We start from the raw sequence: 8,290 nt of genomic DNA on the forward strand, positions 1-8,290 counted from the left end.
ATTGTTGGAAACCCATTGGCATATTAGGGAGATATAACACTTAACACTGCTTTTCTCTTAGGACCTTGTAAAACCCTAGCCTTTGTAGTGCTTATAGTGAAATTCCTACATAACTTGGGATATTAGGAATTTGAGAACTATGTCAATAAAATAATACCTAAAAAAGTGTTTTGGGATGGCACACCATTGTGAGAGATTGATGGGCCAAATAATCACAACAATAATATTGATTTTTTCACTTTAAATGTCAACCTAGGGTCGCAACTACCTTTCAAACATGAAGCATACTAATTTTAAGAATATAAGAACTAACCAAGGAAATGAGCATAAATCAAATGTTAATTCTACTACAAAGAAATATGTAAATCAAAATAAAACTACTCTAATATCAACAAAGAGAAGCCGCAGTAAAGTAAATGTGCATAAAGGAAATGAAAAAAAAATAAGTTGAAGAAGTTAAACTATTATAATAGAATGAAATTAGAAGCCATAAATCCAACTATTCTAGTGGCAAACCCTAAAGCAAAAGAAACAAAGAAAATACATGAAAGTGAATGAATGTTGGAAATGAAAGTACACAAATTGCAGAAATAAAATCACAGCTCTTGGAAGAAAATAAATCAACAACCATCCACTCCATTGGTAGAGGGGATTCAACCTCCATTGTAGCTCTAGAGTAGGTACAAACCATAAAGCATGTGATGGGGTGAATCCCTTAAGATAAAACACTATTTTTGGTAAGAAAGTTGAACCAAAAGTATGCATTACTTCCAAATGCGAATTTACAAAAAAGATTACAATCCTATATAGGAGACTTCATCTTATACTTAAAAAGAATCCTAACCATGTTTAATTAATCCCTTGATTGATGATATTTGTCCCAAAATATCCTAAACTTGTGCATCCTATTTTGTGGGATTACTCTAGTCTTCTACATAAGGTGGAGGGGGAAAATCCCTTAAAAATCTCAACAATGTTCAAGTTTGTCTAGAGTAATGAATCAAGGAGATCATTATTTTCTTCTCGAATTTGATTTCTTACACTTAACACTTGGATATCATATTAGCCTTCATATATATAATATATGCAATACTAATAAAATCCATATATCACTCTAGGATCAAGCATAGGTCACATTTCAACTTAAATTAAGTTAATTATATATAATTAGAAAAACATAAGTCATATTGGTCATCAAAAGGATTTTTCAGGAAGTTTATGGCTTAAGGGAAATAATGTATAGAATGTTGTTATATAATGGGCCATATAATGAAACAATTTTCAGGCCCATTAGAGACTTATCTCAAAAGATTCCTCTTGTGACACTGGTCATATTAGTCTTGTTGGGTGTGTGTTACAATTTTTGCACAACTAATCCCATGCACAATCCCTATGCACTAGGTGTTGTTTTTTTTTTTTTTGTGTGGGGCGGGGGGTGGTGTCACAAAGGGGATTGTATGCCCTCCATAACAAGGGGTTTAAGGACAAAGCTCTTGGAAAAAATAGTTTGGTAGTTTTTTGTGTCTAGTTTTGACAGTTTTCGACACATGGTTTTTCAACCAATGGTTTCTAATTCTAGTTAAGTTATTAATGTTGTATTCAAATATGTATCAATGAAAATTTGATGATGATGAAGTTAGAGTTGCAGCTTTAAACACCTCACCATTTCTCTTGATTAAGGATTTCCAAGGTAAATCTCTAAATATTATGTGTGAATGCCAATGTTTTCTTTTATGTTTTTTAAAGAATTTGTTTGTGCATTGCTTATTGTAATGGTTTACAACTTACTTTTGGTATTAGAGTGGTTATTGGTTTCAGGGTGAATTCCTTCATTACTTAGGGTTTGGTTATCTTAGGTTTGTGATGAACCTAGTTTAAGTAGGAGACCTGTAGTGGTAATTCTTGTGCAATGAGAGAATCAAAAGCAATTAAAAAATTGAGATTGAAAAATTTAATGGAAAAATATTTGAGCCACAGAAGCTCAATATGGAAGACTTCTTAGTAGACAAAGAACAATGACCATTATGGATCCTAGTATCACACCTATATATATGTTGACAAAAGACTGGATAAAGTTGAATAGGAAGATAAAGAGCACAATCTAGTTGTGTCTTTTAGAGTTAATGTTACTAAATTTTTTAGAGGAGCTATAGTGAAGGTGTTATGGGATAATTTAGGGGCTTTGTGTCAATCTAATTCCTTGGTAAACAAAATTTTCCTTTGGAACAAGTCGTACCTCCAAAGGATGAATGATACAGACTTGATGAACATCTAAATGGCTTCAATATTGTGGTATGTTAAATTATTGTTTATGGATATTACAATTTTAGATGAAGACAAGTGCATCAGTGCATCATTTTCATTTCTAGACTCATGGGATAGTATAGATGTAGCTTTTAGTAGTAATGTGACCACATTAAATTTCTATCATGTGGTTTCATCCTTACTATCAAAAGAAAGCTGGAGGAAAACCATGGATAATGAGAGTATGGATGCCTTACCTGTAAGAGGAAATTCCCTAGATAGAAATAAAAAAATTCCTTAAAGGGGATATATGATTCTAGAGGTAGATCTCAATTTCCAGGTAAATCCTTAAGGAAATGATGGAAATGTGGGAAAGACAGGTATTACAAAAAGGATTGTAGATTAAAAAATGTTGATAAAGAGAATGGATTTTATGATGCTTCTTTTTTTTTTTCCAAGGAAAAGGGTGCAATTTTCATTAATATATTAAGAAAATTACATGTTGTATAATGCTACATATATGAGATGCATTCATTGAAGAGAATTTCAGAAAGTTTGGGAGTAAACAGTATACAAATTTACATCATAGTAGTCCAGGTAATTATATCCGCCATAATAAACCAAATTACTGAGTCACAGTCCCAATAGTTAACAAAAAATTGTAGCAAAAAAAAAACGTAGAACCAAAAACCCAGAAAAAAGGAATGATCTATGAGATCACTCCATGAGATGCCCGTTCATCCCGATGAACGGCCAGTGGAAAAAACGGTAGTAAACACCCTCCCTATATTCCTGAATTTTCCATTGTCCTCTGTTCAATTGCACGACCGCTTTGGAAAGACGATCAACAATCTCATTCCTTTCCCTGTATATATGTGAGCATGCAATAAAATCAAATTGTGATTTTAAAGTAAAGATATCATCTAGCATGTATTTGAGTGTGTGTAAGTGACAGTGATATACTTCGTTTATCAAATTTAAAACAAGTTGTGAATCGTCGTATATCTGAATCTTTTGGAAATTTAGTTCTCTCGCAAATAAGAGAAGGTGTTTTAGACTGTTGAGTTCTGCATAATTGTTTGTGCCCCTACCCAGGCCAACTTGTATTCTGTAGGACACAAGGTTGTTGATGTGCAATATGCCCCCCCTCCCGCCCCCCCCCCACAGCCCTCGGCTTGGGCCGAGCCATCAAAATATCCCCAAGGATAACTGGTGTCGATGCATTATGGAATGATGGCCCAAGGAGGTTTTCTGTCTGGGTCATCTGGGATCAAATTGTAAATGGCCACCAACTTTATACAAGAATTGTACCAGTTGATCGGGGTATCCAGAAATATATTTTTATTCTGGTTGATCCATATACCCCAACAAATGATTAGGGGCAAGTTCCTGGCTTTGTGAGTTTGTGCCCTAGTCCACCAATTATGCCAAGCATCCCCAACATTGAGTCCAGACCAAATTGTTGGCAGATTCAGACTAGTAGTAATCCATGACCAGAAATGTATCGTCACCAGATAGGTAAGAAACAAGTGGTTTGTGTCTTCCTCATGCAATTTGCAAAAACAACATCTTGATGGCCCGTGAAAAGCCCTGCGCATGAGGTTTAACTCAGTTGGGGCCTTCTCCATGAGTATGCACCACATGAACAGTCTGGATTTTGGGGGAGCTTTTAATTTCCAGAGGTGGTGCCACCACCAACTGATGTCACCATTTTCCTGGGCTTCCATAGCGGTCGCATATCCAGCTTTAGGGGTGTATCTACCATGGGGGTCCGAGGCCCAAATGAGAACATCTTCCTGATCAATTATCCTGACATTGGATTCCTCGAGGGCCCCAATGTACCATTTCTAGTCCTCGAACCATCTATCTGGAATGTTTAAAGCCCTGTGATCCATCCAGCACTGAGGCAGCCACTGATCCTGTTCAGCAATTGCGATCTGAGCGATATGAGTGATTCCAGCTCTGGAGAGGTGAGTACATAGGTCCCTTGGTAGAATGTGTGCATTCCCACACCCACCCTAGGCATCCGTGCCTAATCGCACCTGATCACCTTTCCCTATTTTCCATGCCAGCCCATTCTTTATGAGGGAAAGGGATTGGGATATCACCTTCCAGATAATGGAAGCACCAGTCGAGATATTGGTAGGACTGCAGATCCAATCCATGACTATTAGGGGGTGAATATATTTGTAGTAAATGACCTCTTGCCAAAGGCTTCTAGATTTGACGATGTGCCAGCCCATTTTTGCCGCAAGTGCCATAGCAAAAAGTTGAAGGTTTTTTATTCCCCATCCCCCCAATTTTTTGGGTTTTCCAATTCGGTCCCAGCTTACCCAAGCAAAAGTCCACCCTGTTTTCTGACCCCTCCAGAGGAAACGATAGCAAAATTGTTGTATCCTTTTTAAGATTCCTTTGGGGATCCAACCCAACGACATCCAGTAAACTGGGATCGCCTCGAGGACCAATTTTATCAAGGTGAGCCGACCCGCTTTGGAAAGCCAACGTTGTTGCTAGATGTTAATTCTGTTTTCGATTTTTGCAATGAGCCAAGCCCAGTCCGCTATACAGTATCCATTCGGTTTCAATCTGAAACCCAAATATTTTAATCCAACATCCAGATCTTGTCTCACATAGGAAAATTGTTGAGCTACAAATCTTGTCTCATTTTGTAGGCATGTCACAAAGATAATTGTGGACTTCTCATAATTTGGTTCCATACCTGTAGCTTTGCAAAAGAGAGATAAGATGTTCTTGAAAGCATGTGAGTCACGAAAGGATCCATTTAGAAAAATAAGTACATCATCTACAAACACTAGGTGAGAGAGGGTGGTCATATCTAAAATTCAGACACCCCCCAACTCTCCCTCCTCACGGGCTTTTTTAATCAGTCTACTAAAACCTTCCATAACAAGAAGGAAGAGTAAAGGGGAGAGTGGGCACCCCTATCTAATCCCGCGCTCCACATGAAAAAAAAACTAGAGGGAACACCATTGATTAGGATACTATATGAGGCCGATGAGAGACAACACATAATCCAAGATATAAAAGCATGGGGAAAGCCGATATGAGTGAGAGTGAGCTGGAGGTAAGACCAACTTGCCCGATCAAAAGCTTTGGAGAGGTCAATCTTAAGGATGATTGACTTCTTATGCAGTTTTTTGATCGAATGGAGGGCTTCCTGAGCTGTCCCAATAGCTTCATGGATCTGGTGCTGATTGAGGAAAGCAAACTGTTCCTTGGAAATCATCCGAGAAAGGATAGGTTTAATACGAAGAGAAATAGTTTTGGATATGATTTTGTAAATGATGTTGTAGAGGGAGATGGGACGATAATCATCAAAGGATGAAGGATTGTCAGTTTTGGGGATGAGGGCCAAGAAGGTCGCATTAAAACCTTCATACATTCTGCCTGAGCTTTTGCATTCCTCAATGGCCTGTAATAGATCATCTCCAATAAGTTCCAAGAAGGAGATGTAGAATTCAACGGCCACCCATCCGGGCCCAGAATTTTATCCTTTTTAAAGCATTTCAGCACAACTTCCAGTTCTCCTCTAGTGACCAGAGAGTTTAAAGTCTCCATCTCATCGGGCTCAACAAATCTAGGTAATGCTTCAACTGTTCAGATGATTTCAGGGAGGGTAATACTAGTAGGAGCCTTGTAAATGTTAGAGAAATGTCTTACCCCCATATCAGCCAACTGCGCAAAGGAGTTTGCCTTTCTGCCATCTTGATCTTGTAGCTCCCAGATTGTGTTAATTGACTTCCTTCCCCGAGCATATTGTTGAATTTTTTTTGAATTTTCATCCCCTGCTTGTAGCCAGAGAGCTCTGCTCTTTAGCCTCTAGTGCTCTTCTTTCAGTCGAAGCAATCTAATTCTTTCCGATTCCAGGAAGATTAACTGAGCCTTTGATTCCACCGAAGCTTGACAGATTAGCCCAGAGGCTTCCAAATCTTTGAGAGCAACCTCTATCCCAAGGAGGTCGGCCTCGTCTTTCCTCCATTTCTCCTTTGCCCATATGATAGTTTTAGATTTTATGCATGCCAAATTTTTAGAAATGACCACAACCGGGGAGGATAGATCATCCGGCCTATAGTGAGTCCAAGAGTCTGCGACTAATTTGCGGAACTCTACATCAGGTAACCATGATGAGTTGAATTTGAAGGGCATCGAGGGTTTGAAGTTATTATCCTTGATCTCCAAAAAGATTGGGGAATGATCCGAGATCCCACCTGAACCCACCCATTGGCGAAAAAGGTTCAAACTGGCCAGGAGAGGGGCCTTGATAAGAAAATGGTCCAGCCTTCTAGCTAACGCCCCTGCCCCCATTCTTCTATTCCTCCAGGTCGACTTGTTCTTGGTAGAGTCAATGTTTAGGAACTCGTGAGAGTCCAACAAGTTTTCAAAATAAGCCGAGAGGTGATCACATTGGCCCCGGTTACCCCATGATTCAGCCAGACCAAGGGAGAAATTTAAATCCCCCCCTATAATTAAGTTTCCAGATTGCATAAAGTCAGCTTCCATAAGTCTGTTCCAAAATAGTTCCTTGTTGTGACAAGGACCGTAAATGTTGATGAGCCTGAGTGGCCTGTTTAGCTCCGAGGAATATATGTCAGCACCCAAAAAGCTCTCACCTCCCAAGGCGTTGAGTAATTTAATGGATCTTTTGTTAAAGCCCATGGTGCAACCACCCGAACGACCCCTGACATATAGAACATGGAACTCCCAGTCCCAGATTGCATAAAGTCAGCTTCCATAAGTCTGTTCCAAAATAGTTCTTTGTTGTGACAAGGACCGTAAATGTTGATGAGCTTGAGTGGCCTGTTTAGCTCCGAGGAATATATGTTAGCACCCAAAAAGCTCTCACCTCCCAAGGCGTTGAGTAATTTAATGGATCTTTTGTTAAAGCCCATGGTGCAACCACCCGAACGACCCCTGACATATAGAACATGGAACTCCCAGTCTGGTAGGAGACTCAAAAGAATTTTTTTTTCCAGACTCCCTTCACCCAATGTTTCTTGCAAGAAAATGACATCCAGTCTTTCCAAAAGACATAATGTCTTAAGAGCCAATTTTTTGTCTGGGCTGGCTAAACCCCTGCAATTAAAGGAGAGGAAAATCATGGGAGAACATTATGTGGGTTGCCCTTTTCTCTAAGGACCCAATCAATAGGGGATTGAACCCCCGAAGCCACTTCAACACCTACCCTCTTAATGGATTTTGAGAGTTTGGATTGTCGGCCACAGGGAGGTTTTAAAGGGATGGGAGGGGGAGGATCAACTTCTAGGCCATAGGCCGACAGTGCTGTGGCAGGAAGTGAGCAGAGGAAGTAACGATGAGACCTAATGGAAGAAGGGCTACCCCCTGATTAGAATCGGGCTGCTCAGTGGAGGTAGAAGGATTGGAGGTTGGGAAGGAGGGAAGGGACAAAATAACTAGACAAACTAGGGAGCACAACTTGCTAACCTCAGAAAACGACCCAAATAAACTCATAGAAGCAGAAACAAAATCAGAAACCAAACATTCATTTGATAACAGAGGATAAGGTGGGGGGGGAGAAGTACTCGCAAAATTTGAATCCCTTGCCCTTGCTCTGGTGATGGGAGCCACCGAGATCATGGAGTCTGGTTGTGTGGAAGTCGTCCACGACCCTTGCTGTAGTGGCTCAGAATCTTCAGGAGAGTCTGCTAGAGGAGGGAAATCCGACTCTGTCATTTGCATGTAAGTTGAGACCAATGTTTTTGGAGGATTCTAATGCAGCCTGTACAGTCAAGGGAAATATTTATACAGATGCCCCACCTCATGGAACTTGCAACAACAGAAGGGGATGCCTTTGTAGTCCAGAATTTGTCTACGGGTGATGGCACCCATCTGGAGCAAATAGCTCTCCACCAGGCCCTCTCTGGTATCAAGATGCACCAGTATGTGAGCTAAGGCCATGCAACCAGTATCCTGATATGCCCTGTCATGGTCTAGGTACACCCCTAAATCATCTCCAATGACTTTGAATATCTCATCAGCCCAAAACTGGAGCAAAAGACTTGACAAC

Source organism: Pinus tabuliformis, chromosome Q (genome assembly GCF_031772625.1).
Source record: "Pinus tabuliformis cultivar Carrire ecotype Pingquan chromosome Q, CPIR1, whole genome shotgun sequence".
In the NCBI taxonomy this organism is placed as follows: domain Eukaryota; kingdom Viridiplantae; phylum Streptophyta; class Pinopsida; order Pinales; family Pinaceae; genus Pinus; species Pinus tabuliformis.